Here is a 17,357-nt window from a genome sequence, read left to right on the forward strand (position 1 = left end):
GGCAAAAAAACTGTTGTAGCTCTGCTTGTATTGTATGTGAGAGGGAACGGTTTTGATGCACAGCATCATTTTACCAACATAATTGGTGAGCTTTTCAAACGTCCCTCAAATAAAAGAAAAGAAAAGAAGAGAAATTGTGAAATTAGGTGCTAAACGACTTATCTGAGATCACTCAGGAGATAAGTGGGAAATTGTATATTTAGATTTTGCCCAAGATTTCAACATTTTAGTGACTTGATCGGCTTCATTCAAAATAAGTCAGTTACAAATAATTCTGAAAATGTGATTTTGTTATTGTCAAAGGTATATCAGAAAAGGAATGTTTTTTCTTTGTTAATGTATAAGATTTGTATAGCAGCCACTTATGCTCAAACATTTTATTTTCAGAAGTCTCAGCTTTTCTACTAGTCCTCTGATAAGAACATAAGTGTTCATCAGGTTGTATATTATGTGTCATCAGCATTCTTTTGTTCATATGGGAGCTATCATTTTATTCATCAACATCATTTGCAGTTTTAACTGTGGAAAATGGTTATCAAAGTGTATAGAACTCTTACGGAAATCAAAACTAAAAATATGCATTGAGAATTGATCTCAATATATCTGACAAGAACAGAGGCATCTAGGAACCACATCAATTTCAACTTTCAACCACTAGTCCATGGCTTATTGTGAACACTTCATTGAGGATTTGATAAGAAAAAAGCTAAGACATGTGTAATTCCACACAAAGCCATGGAATTACATTGTGGCTCTGAAGAGAAAGGATTCACTCTTCCCAGAGGGATGCCGTTTTAAAAAGGGAAATTAAATACATTATATGTTTGTGTTGGTGAATAAACTAATACTTTAAAATTTAAAACTTGGTTTTTAATTTTTAATTGTTTTTGTAGTGACAGACTGTTACTATGTTGACAAAGCTGGTCTCAAACTCTTGGTCTCAAGCATTTTTCTCACCTTGGCCTCCCAAAGTGCTGAGATCACAGGTGTGAGTTACCATGCCTGGCCTAAACTTTTTAAAAATGTGATTTATAGGGTAGGCATTAGATTAGCAGTCCCCAGACTTTTTGGCACCAGGGACTGGATTCCTGGAAGACAATTTTTTCCATGGGCTTGGGGGTGATGGTGGTTTTGGGATGAAAGTGTTCCACCTCAGATCACCAGGCGTTAGTTAGATTCTAATAAGGAGCATGGGACCTACATCTGTCACATGCACAGTTCACAATAGGGTTCATGCTCTTATGAGATAGGACAGGAGACAGAGCTCAGGCAGTAACGCCTGCTCACCCACGGATCACCTCCTGTTGTGTGGCCCAATCCCGAACAGGCCATGGTGGGGTGGGATCTCCTGAGTTAGACCATGTGTTTCAGAAGAACTTTGCAGAGAAATCTGTCTATAATGATGCTCATTAGGAATGCACTGATGAACTTAATACTAGATAAGAAACAAATGAAAAAATTGGAAACTTTAATGTCCTTTTACAAAAGTTGTTTTGTTGTGCTTTTACAAAAAGTGTTTTCATAGGGAAAACACTGCTGCTCCTTCTGTCTCCAGGATCATGAACTTACAGAACTTGTGTTCATTGAAAAAGATGATATCCAATGGATTATTTAATTGGAATGGATTATCTGCTTTAATTGTGAAAGGGCATATGAGGAAGTATTATTTACAATATCAAAGGGCCTTGGACTGAGCATCTATTTAGCCAACATGCCTAGGTCTTGATCCTGTGATCAGTGAGGCTGAGTATCCCAGCAGGGAGGTTTTGAGATGGCTAGGAGGAAGCCAGGCAAAGATTAAATTCCTCTTCTTGGTATCAGTAAAGTATCCTGCAATCGTTTCAAAATGATAGGATAGGGGCACAGATGGGCAGGGAATTTAGAGGGCTGTAAAGACTTAAAGGTCATACCTTAAAACGTATCTTTTGTTTAAGGCCCCATGAGTGTGGTAGAGATAAACACAAGAAATTCAACACAGATTTTTGCCAATGTTGCTTTTAACTTGAGTCACTAATGGCTCATCACATTTCTAGCTGTGTTTTCAGGTGAGGTGCATTGGATACATTTTTTTAAAATTTAATTTTACTTCTCGTCTATGACTATTATTTTAGAGATGAATAACATGAGGCTTTGAGAGGTCAAAGAATTCTCTCAAAGTCACACAGCTCTTAAGTGGTGGTGCCTGTAACCCAAATACTATTGTTGCAAAGTGTACATTTGTTAGCACTACAATGCTGTTTGCTTTACTGTTAATTGTTTTAACTTTTCATTTCAAAATATTATATATTCAGAGAACCTTGTAAAAATAGCACATAGAATCCCATGTTCTCTTCCCCAGCTTCTTCCACTGGCAACAGCTCACATAGTTTCAATACAGTATTGAAACCAAGAAGTCATATTGGTGTGATATTGTTAACTGGACCATGGGGATCATTCAGTTATTGTTAATTATTTACTAATTTGCGTTACTAAAATTGAAAATGTTTTATGAGGAGTTAGCCTAGGACAAAAGGAAAATTACAGATAATTTACAGGCACAGGCCACCATGCCGGGCTAATTTTTTGTATTTTTAGTAGAGACATGGTTTCACCATGTTAGCCAGGTTGGTCTTGAACACCTGACCTTGTGATCTGCCTGCCTTGGGCTCCAAAAGTGCTGGCATTACAGGTGTGAGCCACCATATCCGGCCTACACCTTCTATTTCACTATATTTTCATTTTAGCCGATTTTTATATTTCTTTTCTGAACTTTATGACTTGGAGAAAAAAACGAGTTTGACACTGACCACTTGATATTAAAGAATGTATCGAACCCTTGCTCTTAAGAGAAAATTGAAGCCATGATGTGACAATTTTTATTTAATGTCAGGTAGTAACAACTTGTTAAGACCTGCTTCTCATAAGACTCTGCAATTGCACTTATAATGGGAATTCATTTTCAGTGTTTTGTGTATTCTTAGAGCAGGACTGTCAATTTAGAGCAAATATAGTGAAACCCTGTCTCTATTAAAAATACAAAAAAATTAGCCGGGCGTGGTGGCACACGCTTGTAGTCCCAGCTGCTCGGGAGGCTGGGGCAGAAGAATCACCTGAAACCGGAAAGCAGAGGTTGCAGTGAGCTGAGATTGTGCCATTGCACTTCAGCCTGGGTGACAGAGTGAGACTTTGTCTCAATAAATAAATAAAATAAAATAGAAGGTGTATAAACAGATGTATGTTTTGGACTAGATTCCTTGAACCATGCATGGCTGAATAGCAAACACTTCAAGTCTTTATGCCCCATGGCAGAAGACTTAGGATGGATTGAAAGAGAATAGAATTTCTACCTTTCCTATCTCTTTTCATAGCCCACCCATCAGGATAATCAGTAAAAAATATTTTCTGGAATGGAAGAATAGAGCTACTCAATTTATCTGACAAATAAAAGAGAAGCAGCCAATATAAACATACTTTGCTATTTTTAAGAAAATAACATTCAGAATAGAAGAGAAAATGAAAGTGCATATACATTTTGTATTTGCAGCACTGCTAAATAGTTGCCATAGGATTCCAGCTATTGACAGGCAGATCTTTATTAGTCAATAGGTAATGTTTTTTAGAAAACGCTTTCAAATAAATTGGCTCATAATGATAGCACTCAGAGGAAACAGGAGGTTTATAGAGCACTTCTTACCCATTGGGAATATTTTGAAGGACTGAATGGATGTGTGGAGAGGTGAAGTTTCACTATATCATCATCAATAAGGCTTAAGAAGCTATTGGATCTTTATTTTACAAGACAAAAAGTCAAGAGGAATTAGGAAAGGTGGGTTTTCTGCAGAGAGTACAAAATATCAGGCACCTATTTCTGGATTTTAGGATTTTCCTTCCATATTATTCTTTAATGTTTCTGAAATAATATTTCTTCTTTCTTTCCTTCATTAGTTTTTTTCTTCCTTCTTTCTTTCCATTCTCCACTTTGTCATCCCTCCCACATCAAAATGATTTTACTCATTGCTTTTAGCATACAATCTTCCTTGCTTCAATGTATTTTCAATTTCATCTTAATTATGTATATGATCCTATGAGGGCAGAGATTGTACTATATGTTCTCAGTACAGAGCATACTGCTTGGCACATTGGTGACATGTGGCAAAGCAACTGTTAGGCAGACAATTCTAGGAAACAATTCTCTAAAGCAAGAATCTGAAAACCCATATGTATTTTACATACCCTACCAAAATCTGGATTCTAAGGAGTGATGTTAACTCAGGAGGAGGGGCAGGGGAAGGGAGGGATGTGAGCTTCCATCTGGGATCCCATCAGCCTACTTCTGGGGATTACATCTCCATGATCAGTTCTTGTCCGTCATTTTCATCTGCATGAACTTCTTTTTTTATAACTGGAATCTCAGAATTCAACTCTCCTTCTTCCATGGAAAAATCCACACATTTATCTGGGAATTGTGCAGAATAATAGTACTTTATAATAATAGGAAGAACATTGGCCTGATGTCATAAGCTTTGAGTTCTAGTCCCAGTAGGTCACTTTATGTTCTCTGTGACTTTGGTCCAGTTTTCTTAGCTGTAAAGTGTATCAACTGATGTCCATATTATAGCATTATTGTTACAATTAAATAATAGGATACCTCTTAACATTTTAGCACAGAACTTGGCACAATGTAGAAACCCTTCATTTTGACAATTATTGTTTCAATTTTGTCTTATTTTCTTTGCTTGTCTAACCTTTAGACACTTACGCTTTCTTTGATGTTCTTTTTGTCAAGTTTATATCCAGTAAAAACTGCCTATATTTCTGTAACTTTTTGCAAAGTAGGAATTTTAAATTGGCATTATTAAATATAACAGTATCACAATTTGGAGAAGAAAATAATACTTACCTAGGAGAAAATAATCTCTATGTAACATTTTACCTGGGATGCTCTCTTTGGGAGGATAGGTGTGGTCTTTGAGATCTGCTTGACTCCATTGTAATATACTTAAGAGACCACTGCCAGATGTTACTCCATAGGTGCCTATTAGAAGCATTTGGGGAACTTTAAAAATAATCTGGTTCTTGAACCCTCCTTCACATCAATTAACCGAGAATTTCGGGGCATGGCCATCAGCAATGATAATTCATTTTTTATTAATTTTTCAAATGACTTCTCAGGTAACTCTAATAGGGTGCATGGCAAAGAACCACTAATATAAATAAATGTTTCTCAATATGTAGTAAATTTACAATATTACTTAGAATTACCTGCAGACAATTAATAAAGACTATGAATTCTTGGCACTAGCAAAACTCACTGGATTATAATTTCTGAGAGGGGATTCAGGGACCAATATTTTTACAAGCATCTTAGTTAATGCATAGGTACCACGAAGTTTGGTAGCTAGTATTCTAAGGTTCCCGAAATTGCAGGCTCTATCAGACTTGTAACACCTGATTTATTAGCACCTCATTTATTCTGTATTGCTATAACAGAATAGCACAGACTAGGTAGTTTATAAATATCAAAAATGGATTTATCATCATTCTGGAGGCTGGGAAGTCTAAGATCAAGGTGCTGGAATGTGGTGAAGAGATTGTTGCTGCATCTCCACATGGGGAGGAATGCTATGACTTCACATGACGGAAGGTGGCAGGGCAAGCCAGAAAAATGCTATGGAAAGCCTCTTCTTTCGGGGCCTTGATTTCATTCACAAGGAAGAGCCCTCACGACCTAATCACCTCTTAAAGTCCTCAGCTCTTAATATAATAATATTGGTAACATACACATTTTTTAAATTCATTATTTCTTTATTTTTTATTTTTACCAAGATGAGGTCTCATTGTGTTGCTCAGGCTGATCTTGAACTCCCGGGCTTGAGTGATCCCTCTGCCTCAGCTTCTGAAACTGTGGATATAACTGAAACTTCTGAAACTGTTAGCCATAATGCCTGACCTTTTAAAAAATTATCTTCTCTTTTTTTAGTTTTAATTTTTTAAAATTTGTTGTGCAAACACTGTCTTGCTATGTTCCCCAGGCTGGGAGCATGTAGATTTTGGAGGGAATGTATTCGATCTATAGCAAAACCTCTGATTGGCTGTTTATTAAGCATAGAGCTTCCTTTTATTTCTGAACTCAACTTTTCTGGTCTTTTCATGAGGGAGAACACAAGACAGTTTTTTTCAGGGGCATTGGAAGGTTTTTCCACTATGTTAGGAACCAATTTCCTTAATCTACCTACTTTGAAATTTATGGGAGATTCTGCAAATATCAGTCAAGTTTCCTAATGCAGATACTTGTGACTTAACTTCTCCAAAGCTCAGTTTTCTTATCTGTAAAGTACCATCCTTTAAGACTTGCAGGGAAGATGGAACAAAATAAGTGTTCAAAGGTCTCAGCACACAGGACATTCTCAAAAAATGTTAATAACAGTCTTCTTTTATAATAATTCCAGTTGTTCTTTAATTCCCTTAATTAAAAAGCAAAAATAAGATTTACCAAAAAGAACAAGTTACATACTGTGAACAGAATGTAGTCACTTTACAAAACAGCTCTTACGTATAAATATATACATACATGTATATTATACTGCCATATGTTTAAAGATCAATGTATTCATAATTTTATGTACATATGACTATATGTAGTTTATTTTTAAGTAGTATTACACACATTTATATCAATGATATTAAGAAGAGTAGAGTGAAAATCACACCAATTAAAAATCTCTCCATTACTGGGGTATTTGTAAAAGCCAGGTGTAGAGACAGACTATCACATTTAGATACATTCAACGATGAATGAGATAATAAATGAACAAGAGATGGCTTCAATTTTACTGTGTTAGGATTTGAGCTGAATTACTCTTAACTATGAGATCTTAGAAAATTTACCCAAATACTCTCTGGCTCTGTTTCCTCCTCTGTAGATAGATTGTAATGATTGATTTATCAAATCATGTTGTGAGATGTAAGTAACATAATGTGTAATGCATTTTGGAGGGGACAGATTCAACTATAGCAACATAAGGCACAATGCAGTACTTGGCTAAGTTTTACAGAAAACGTCTTAAGTGCCAGGCACTCAGTTCCTATTAGGAAAGCACTTCACAGTCTCTATGGTGTAGAGAAAATACTAACAAAGTGTTATCAGCTGAATAGTATCTTCCTCAAATTCATACGTGGAAGCCCTAACCCCCTGCACCTCAGAATGTGATTGCATTTAGAAATGAGGCCTTTAAAGAGTTGATGAATTTAAATTAAAGACAGTAGGGTTGGCCCTAATCTAATATGACTTGCTTCCTATAAGGAGATTTTGACATACAAGAGACACCAGGAAGGGGAGCAAACAGAGGAAAGACCATGTGAAGACACAGTTAGAGGGCAGCCATCTGCAAGCCAAGAAGAGAGACCTCAAAAGAAACCAGATCTGCCAACATCTTGATCTTAGACTTCCCGCCCCCAGAAGTGTGAGCAACAAAAACAATGACGTGGATTAAGTCACCTAGTCTGTGGTAGTTTGTTATGGTGGCCCTAATAAACTAATATGTACAGTAACTAAATTAAAAAAAAAAATGAATGATGGAGGGATGGGTACCAGAAATAAACTTATTTATTTATTTATTTATTTATTTATTTGTTTGTTTGTTTGTTTGTTTGTTTGTTGAGATGGAGTTTCACTGTCGCCAGGCTGGAGTGCAGAGGCATGATCTCAGCTCACTGCAGTCTTTGCCTCCTGGGTTCAAGCAATTCTCTTGCCTCAGCCTCCTGAGTAGCTGGGACTACAGGTGTGTGCCACCGTGCCCAGCTAATTTTTTTTGTTTTAGTAGAGGCAGGGTTTCACCATGTTGGTCAGGATAGTGTCAATCTCCAGACCTTGCGATCCGCCCATCTTGACCTCTGAAAATGCTAGGATGACAGGCGTGAGCCACTGAGCCTGACCTATTCTCTTTTTTGTTAACCACTGTTTGTTTCAACAAACTCTCCTATCTCCCTCCCTCAATCATGGATACAGAATCAAGCCAATGCATTGTCTTTTGTTTTTGACACTTTTTGGCATTAAAACATTCTCATACATATTTAAATGTCCGATTCTGTGGAATATAAAAACTCCATTCTTTCACCAGTTTAAAAAATATTTGCTCCCCCAACCCAGCTGAGTCTCCACAATCATTAGGCCAGCTTTGTGTAGGTGGAGTCTGAGAAGCTCTTTTACTCTTCCTTCTCTTTTCTTTCTGCTCCTTCCCTCTTACTAAATTTATGGTTCAGGGTCCTACAGAAGTCAGGGCAAAGGGGATGGGTAGAAGAGAAAAAGGTTGGGGGATGATTTCACTTAGAAGAGTTCTACTGTTCTCTTGTTTGTTAAATATGCTGATGCAAACCCCACAGCTAGTCCCCTCCTGCCACGGAGCCTCTACTGCCACCTGAGGCCGGCACTGCCATCTCTTATTGACCTCCTGCAATCCTCTTACAGCTCCTGCTCCAATGATTGTCTCCGGTGGAATCATCCAGGGAACTTCAGCTGGAGATCCCTTCCGTGCTGCCTACTTGCCTCATTCTTGTCATGCGGATCCCTGGCAATGCATCAGCTTTCTCCACTCCACTAGCTGTCCTGTGACAATCCTGTGAGTTCCTGAAACTCAGCTCTCCTTCTTCTATGGCTGAGTTTCTAGTTTCCAGTGCTGCCAGGCAGCTCCACTCTCCAACGGAAGTTACTCTCCTTGAGCCCAACTCTCTTGCCTTGATTAGAAATACCTGGGAACACAGAGCCCTCTCTTTGGCCTAAAGCTTTACAAAGCCATCTCTGATGTCTGCCAATAGTTCTCTAAGCTATTCTCACCTACAATCTGGAAATTGGCTTTGGTCTGGGATTCTGTACTGATGGTACAGTATATTGGTTCTGCAGTGGCTCGTAGGGGTTCCGTACTGATGGTGCAATACCATTTTGTGTTTTGAAGTACTTGTTATTCAATGCTTTCAGATGAAGCTTCACCTGCTATTTGGAGAGAACAAGGAAGTGCCTGTTAGCATCCTTTTATACTCTCTGTGAACATGATGAAGAACTAACAGAGTTCTCAGCCTCTAGGCTTGTGCATCTCTCTGTCCTGTCACAGGACTTTGCAATGTGTGGATTTTAAAAGCTCAAGAAGGCCAGGTAATTACAAAAATAATTTGTAACATATTTCTTTTCTTTATGCCCATAAAGAGGACAGAAGTTCTTTGGATTTTGCACACTAACAGAAAGATTGTCTGAGTACAAATAAGTGAGATATTTCCCCTTATTAATTCTATTTTGTAAGTGTCCACAGATGCAATATAGATGTGTGAAATGAAAAACACACATTACTCATATACTTGCAACATATACAATGTTAAAAGTGCTCAATTATTATCTTAGACTAAGATGTATTTGTTTATTTTCTAAAGGTGTCTCACATTTCCCAGGAATATGGGTCTAATTTACATAGTATAAAGAATGGTATTTGAAAATTTTCTGCTGATTTTGATCACAATGACTTCAGGCAATGATTCCTTTTGCAGACTCCAGACTTAAAATGTAACCTATGAGGAAAACTCAGCTAGTCATACTTTTTATTAGATAGTTCAGGAAAGTAATTTCTTAGACACTAGTGTTCTGGGTTATCATAGTATCATATCTGGAGACTCACCGGAACTCTCCCTTTACAAGACTCTAAGCCCGTATTGTCTTCATCATCACCCACAGCATTCTATGAGAGAGAGATATGGGGTGTCAATATCATGTTTCACATTTAGTTCTTGGGTATAGTTGGACCCCCTGTCTGCAGTGCTCAAATTCTGAAACTCTGAGCTCCCCATTGTCAAAAGAGGAATATGTGTGTTTCCTTAGAGAACCGTGCAAACTTTCGCATCTCTCACTTACTCTCTCTACTCCTTTTTTTTTCCAGAGAAAGAGTCTCACTCTGTCACCCAAGCTGGGGTGCCGTGGTATAGTCAGAGGAGTTGGAGTTACAGGCTCCAACTCCTGGGCTCAAGGGATCCTCCTGTCTCAGCCACTCAGGTAGCTAGGAGCACACACATGTCCCACCACACCCAGAAATTTTTCAAGTTTTTGTAGAGATGAGGCCCTGCTATGTTTCCCATGTTGGTCTTGAACTGCTAGACTCAAATGATCCTCCTGCCACCGCACTCAGCTTCTCTCTGGCATTCTTGCTGTCTCTCACACTCTTGCTCTAGCTCCCACTTTTTAATGCATCCAATAACATCAGTGCCATACTTACAGTGATTAGAAATCACAGTTAAACAGAGATGCATAACGTGACGGAAAGACTATATGACTTGAATCAGAACAGTTTCTCAGGGCTGCACCATTTATTTACTGAGCAAACTAGATGAGATCTTTCACTTTCTGGAGTCCGTTTTCTCTCCTGTAAAGTGGACTTGCTAGTACCTCCCAGGAAGGTTGTAAGGATGAAGTAAATTTGGAGATGAAAAAGGCCATGAAGTTCCTTGCTGGCCTGCCATTCTTCTACTGAAGATTCTGAAATTTCAAAGCTTGAAGAAGATGAAAGGAGCCATACCAGAGGAGGCTGAGGGATGTTGCATGTCTGTGCGGTGCCTTAGTGGCCATGCATTGTGTGACTAGACTGCAGTGGCTACAGATCCTGAGGAACACATGGGGACATAAGATGTCAACTGAAGGAGTCAGCATAGATTCAATGCTTGATCTGTGCCAGATGCTGTGACTCTTATGGCATTCTGTAGCTGATTTAATTCTCACAACAAAGATACACATTATTATTATTTTTCTCTTTGCAGAGGGAGTTACTGCACACAAGGAGATAAATAACTTGCCAAGAGTCAGACAGAAAATAAACTGCAGCGGATCTTGGATTAACACCCTTATCAGCCTGAATTTAGATCTGTGTGCTTTTGAAATGCTCTAATGGAGGAGTATGGTGGCTCACACTTGTCATCTCAGCACTTTGGGAGGCCAAGGAGGGTGGATCAGCTGAGGTCAGGAGTTAGAGACTAGCCTGGTCAACATAGTGAAACCCCGTCTCTACTAAAAAATACAAATATTAGCTGGGTGTGGTGGCGGGCACCTAGTCTAAGCTACTCGGGAGGCTGAGACAGGAGAATCACTTGAACCCAAGAGGTGGAGGTTGCAGTGAGCCGAGATCATGCCACTGCACTCCAGCCTAGGCGACAGGGTAAGACTCTGTCTCAAAAAAAAAAAAAAAAAAAAAAAGGGAAAAAGAAAGGGAAAGAAAATAAATGCTTTATCGTCTATCGTCAGTTTTGTCTGTTAGTCCCTCCTTACTCTCTGGCATAACAAGATGCTGCAGCCTCATTTTTTATATTCTCCTCCACAGGCCTGGACTCTGACATCCTGATCCATACTACACAGCTGCCTTTGACGTGACACCGATGCCTACCTGACCAGTCTCATCTGAATTATTAGGAGGAAAAGAGAAGGGAAGAAAGAGAGGAAGAAGAGGAGAATGTACAGAATTTCAGTAGTTTCATGGGGTGCTGTGGTACAGTCAGAGGAGTTGGAGTTGCACCCCCTCTTACAACTGGAAAAGAAAATTTTGGGCAAACATTGCAGCATGAAGGTCAGACAGGTCATGGTGTGTTAAAAATCCCTCTTCTATCACATTAAATATTTAGACAGTGTAAGTTGGCTCAGTAGCAGGAATTGTGGCTAGAGAGGTAGGCTGGCCACAATCTGTGAAGGACGGTGAGTTTCTATCATGTAGAGAAGCTGTGTCTGCTGCATTGGGTGCTCAGTAAATATTTAATTAATGAATTTTGAATGGATGCTATATATCAACCATTATCAGTAAGGAGTGGCCTGGAGAGAGATAGAGCCAAATTAGAAACATGATTTCGTTCCAGAGCAAATTTCCTCACCTTGGAAACTGGAAAACAAATTATTCTTTAAGCTTTGTCTCCTACCTTTTGGGAATCATTCCTACTTCCTGCCATCTTTTAAGTTAGATGCTCACCAACCTTTCTTCCTACAATACTTTACACATATTTGTGTCTCTGCACTGAAACATTGTTTTATATACAAAATGTGATACAGAAAACATCTGCAAATACTTTAAGCCAATATGTAAGGGGGTGCTTTTTAAATATTGTGGTTTTATCTCTAGTTATTGAGTTTTTATGGAACAAACTAGCTTTGATCTTAAGCACAGGGGTGGGAGTGTTGTGCATTGATTTAGCCAATAAGAGGCACAAAGTAAGCAAGCCAGAGGACAGTGGTACAGAGATGGAGTGGTCAGAAACCGCTCTCATTCTAAGAGACTCATTTTTCTAATGTGATAATTGCTATTTATTTTATAGGCTTGCACATGACATATCACCACCACTGAAACTGCTTCTAATTCTGCTTTTATTATTAACCTCACTTTTCAATTCTTTATCGACCTTGGGCAAGACTATTTTCCTCTTCATAGCATCAATAGAAAAGCTAGTTCAAGTTTGCTTTAAAAGGAATTAATCTCAAAGCTATTTCAACATTTTAAAAGGACTTCATATGAGAATGTTAATAGCTGCTATTAGGCTTGGAATCAGTCCTTCCCTAAGAGGGAAACAAAAGTCCAGGTTTAGTGTCATTTTATCAGAGAAACTAATAGGATGGCTGTAAAAAGTTGTCATAGAGCAGCTTGATGCAGTAGAAAAATCTGACAGAGACCAGCATGCCCAGCTATTGCATTTTCTAGCGGTGTGAACTTAGATAAATAGCTAAACCTCTCTGTATCTTGGTTTCTTCATCTGCAAGATGTAACTACATTTTGTTTATTGTTTTATGTCAGTTTCCTGAACCTATTCTCTGAAACATTTAAAAGGAAGGAAGGAAAGAAGGAAGGAAGGAAAGGGAAGGGAAGGGAAGGGAAGGGAAGGGAAGGGAAGGGAAGGGAAGGGAAGGGAAGGGAAGGGAAGGGAAGGGAAGGGAAGGGAAGGGAAGGGAAGGGAAGGGAAGGGAAGGGAAGGGAAGGGAAGGGAAGGGAAGGGAAGGGAAGGGAAGGGAAGGGAAGGGAAGGGAAGGGAAGGGAAGGGAAGGGAAGGGAAGGGAAGGGAAGGGAAGGGAAGGGAAGGAAGGGAAGGAAGGAAGGAAGGAAATGAGGGAGGAAGGGAGCGAGAGAGGGAGCAAAGGAGGGAAGTAAAAATTAACAAAAGACAGACACTGAGATGGAGAGAATGAAGAATGGCATATGTAGTGTGACAACGATGCATATTATGTAGAGACAGAAACAAAATATGTTAAATTAGGATTTATTAGCAATATCTGAGACTCTTTACCACCACACTCTTGACTTACATTCAAGTTTCATGTTTTGGGCTCCCTAACACATGGCTTGTCAAGTTTTTCTGGAGACAGGCATAAAAGAAGGAGAGAGAACATTGAGTGCCTGCAATGTTCAAAGCAAGAAGTAAAGAAGTACAGTTAAATTTAACTATCACAACAATCTTATGAAGGGCCTTTTCAGTCTCCAGTGTTGCAAAGTGGAACTCAAGGTTAACAGAGTTGATGTAAAATAGCTGGGGTTACAGGGTGGGTAAAAGAGAAATCCATGATTGTAACCCAACTTGGTCTCTAAGGTTGCAAAGGAACTACTATAGGATTTTGTGCTGTATTTCCCAAGAGTCCAGAATATTAAAAAAAAAAAATTTAATACGTCATGACAATAGGTCCTTTCAAAATCCCATAATAATGTGTAGTAGACAAGAGTATAGAAATTGTTTTAAAGTGTCTTATGAAAGAAATGCTCCTCATTCTTGCTTAGGCTTCTTTCACATGAAACCACTTGCAGAAAATTTATAGATCAAGTGACATTCTAGGCAATTAAGGCCTCATACAGCCTAGAAATGATGCAATAGTTTTCAAAAATAATTTCCACTGTGGCAGAAATGCAAATTGATTGAAGTCACTCAAATGTCACTCAAAAAGTTTGCTAGTCTTTTTAAGAATGACATTAAGCAGTGACAGACAATTGACGAGGACAGACACTTCAACAGAGGTTGACGGAGGGACGGTGATGCTTCAAGAAGCAAAAAAGTGATCCAGTGAGAAATATGCATAATGAGTGATTGTTTTCTTTCCATTCTTTTTCTTTCTGTATTTTTAAATATGGGTGTCAACATATTCTTTTCTAATTTTTTAAAATACAAAAACCTGATTTATATTTGTCTTTTAGGAACTCAAATAGTAATTACTGGGTCTTGCATTTTAGCAAAAATTAAATGCCCCTTAATTAAATAAAACAGAGTTTACAAAATAGAACATATGGTGCCATCTGCAGAATAGTGCTTAGAATTTGGGGAAAATGTGAAGATGACTGCATTTTTTTGCATCTACTACATGCTCAAAATAAGGAGCTTAGAGCTGTTTTTTTTTTTCTTGAAAGCTCTGAAGTTGGAAAATTTCTGACTGGCTTCTCATTATAAAACCAAATGAGCATGAATAATGTTGTGACCAGATACTATTAGAACCTGAGACCTAGATAGAAAATTCTACTGGTAAATTTTATAAGCAAGAAACCTGAGGTGCAGATGGGCAAAGAGGGTTACCATCTTTCTTTAGTGAGTAAATGTCAGAACTCAAACTAAAACTCAAACTCTTTTCATTCTGCTCCACATCACTGCTACTCATTGAAGAGATGCAAAGTCCCTCTGATCAGTTTCTGAGCTCCACTGTGGAGAAAGAGCAGTAGTTTAAATGACTGTAATACATGTAATTCAATTGATTTCATTGCGATACATTGAATCCACTTCACTTCAATATAGCTGATATTTGTTGTCCATTCTCTATGTGCCAGTAACTTTTCTGGGATACATAAAGGAAAATAAGTTAACCTCCTGCCTTTATCAGAGTTTATTATCTAAACAATTCATGCTATTGTTTTATAATTATTTCTTCTAGAACCTCCGCTGTTAGAATTATCTTCAAAAAATGTACTATGATAAAAATAAAATGCTTCAAAGCCAGCAAATGTTCAACAGGATTTCTGTTTTACATACTATAGTGAGCTGTACGGCAAGAGTGGTCAAATAAGATGAACAGTGTCTCTTTCACCTCTACATCTGATAATCTATTCTGAAGAGAGGGTTCATCAGCCATGAATTTATGAATCATACAAGATGATTAATTTTCCTTCCTCTCTTATGAAGACCTGATTGGGAAATCAGGAGAAGTACCTTTCAAAAAAAGGGTAAACATCCTGCTCACCCTTCAGAAGTATTCAAGAAAATGTCAGTATTCCAGTGTAAAATAAAATCCAGGCAAAAAATAGGTTTTTGAAATTCTAGGTCTTGATATTCTATAGTGAAAATAATAAGGAAGTAAAGAAGTTCCATGGTTAAGCTTTCAAAATTTTATACCTTGGACATATATTTCCCTGATTAGTAAGGAACAAGAAGGCGAAGGAGTGTTAGTGTTCATGGAAAATTTTCTTTCATCGCTATCCACCACCATTTTGATTGAGAGTATAAAGAAGATCTTTAGTCTTTAGGAAAATCACACAAGAAAGATTACACACTAATATGAGCTCCTGTTTTGGGTACTTTCCCTTGTCTACCTCACAACTTTCTGGGGGAAATAAAAGTGGGCTTTGAAGATAGAGGTCAGGGTTCCAATCTCAGGTTTCCTAGTTACCAGCTGTGTGACCCTGGGAAAGTCACTTCTGTGGATCTGTTTTATTAGTTGGCAAATAGTAGATAGTATTTCTTAGAGATATTTTTTGACTCATAAATAAACAGCCTGAGAACAGTGCAAATGACTGAAATTAAGGCTACTTTAGAAAATCTAAAAAGATAATAATATACATATTATACATTGCTCTAATATTTGTGAACTTAGTAATCATATAGTTATTTATAAAAATATGAACAGTCTGTGATTAGCAAAGAAACAGAAATCATAAAGCACTTTGCTCAAGATCAGAGTTAAAAGTATAATTTCCAGAGCAGGAGTCTAAATCTTGGCCCCACCATTTGCAAACCATTTGGCCTTGGATGAGTTACCACATCTTAAAGATCAGTATTTACATATATATAAAATATATAGACATATACAAAATTTATTCACAGAAAATCTGAATAGTGTTTGCACCTACTTTAGAAGGGTATTGTGAATGCTGACAAAGAAATACAAATGCGTTGAGCATAATGACTGGCACATAGTGATTAAAAAGAGTTATTATTATTAATAATCTTTGCTCATATCCCGATGTATACTAATCAGTGGTTTACTGGTGCTCATCAAGTTTGCTATCTCTTAGGAAAAGTATTATTATTGTTGTTTTCAATTTTTTTTTAAATTTTGTATTTAGGTGATACATAGTCAGGTTTGTTCATAGATAGATTGCATAATACTGGGGTTTGGGGTTCTAGTGTCCACGTCACCCAAATAGTGAGCATTGTACCAAACAGGTAATCTGTCAGCCTTCACCCTATTCCCACCCTTCCCCTTTTGGAGCCTCCAGCATCTATTGTTTCTATCTTTATGTTGGTGTGTACCCACTAGTATTTGATTTTATTTCTGTGTTACTTCACTTGAACTTTGCCCCCCACACACCTTAACAGTGTCCCTAGCAAACAGTAAGATCTAGTAAGTATTTGTTTGATGATTAAACAATGAGATGTCAGCAAAAGGAACAATATTTAACCTAGTTTTTCTCTCACCAGTAACTTTGCAATTAGTTTGCATTACATTACTATATTTAGAATGCCTGCATATTAAGAGCAGAATGCTAGCTTTAATGCCCTGGAGTGAATCATTTTCTCTTCAACCTTCTTAATTTACTGAATCAAATGAATGGATTGGATAAACACAAGAGTTTTTTGAGAAACCTCTGCTGAAAACTCAATTATAGGTTATTGGGCTTTTAATTTTATTTAAGTGTTTAGATTTTGAATGTTAAACTTATTTGTGAAAATCGTTCTCTCTTAAGACCTTTTAAATATGTCACCATTTTGCATAGATGGATCTCACAGTTTCATTACAAGTGAAAAATAATATAATCCATTTATATATATGGTCAAGTTTTAGTCCAATAGCTTTTACCAGAATTGTGAAAATTCATTGAATTCACTTTTCTTTAAATTGCAGCTTGTCTCCCAAACTCTGTCCTGACAAAAATAGAAACTCACTTTAGGTGCAAAATAAAATTATTACTAGCCATTCTGTTGCATGCTATTTAAATTGGTATACAACTATGCATTTTTGTCAAGTTCCAACAAATAATAGAGTCCAATTAGTGTGACCAATGTGAGTTGTCTGCCTGTGACTTCTCTGCTTTTAGTATTAAAATTCTTAAATTTAGAGAAACCCCCCATCCCTGGGCAAATCATAGTAGCTGGTAACCCTAAATGAAATGAAAGAAAATGGGAGT

The 17,357-nt window shown here is 37.6% G+C and overlaps 1 long non-coding RNA gene across 2 annotated transcripts; it reads left to right on the forward strand.

Moving 5' to 3' along the window:
• Positions 1 to 8,130: 8,130 nt before the first annotated feature.
• Positions 8,131 to 14,952, forward strand: LOC103789456 (uncharacterized). Of its 2 annotated transcripts, XR_004737360.3 has the most exons (4): positions 8,131 to 8,160; positions 8,447 to 8,597; positions 8,954 to 9,127; positions 11,328 to 12,811. It is a non-coding gene; the product is annotated as an uncharacterized LOC103789456 (long non-coding RNA). The 2 variants fall into 2 exon arrangements; XR_615649.5 differs by having other exon boundaries at positions 8,131 to 8,597; positions 11,328 to 14,952.
• The last annotated feature ends 2,405 nt before the right edge of the window (positions 14,953 to 17,357 follow it).

The sequence above is a fragment of the Callithrix jacchus genome, chromosome 20, assembly GCF_049354715.1.
Source record: "Callithrix jacchus isolate 240 chromosome 20, calJac240_pri, whole genome shotgun sequence".
Classification (NCBI taxonomy): Eukaryota; Metazoa; Chordata; class Mammalia; order Primates; family Cebidae; genus Callithrix; species Callithrix jacchus.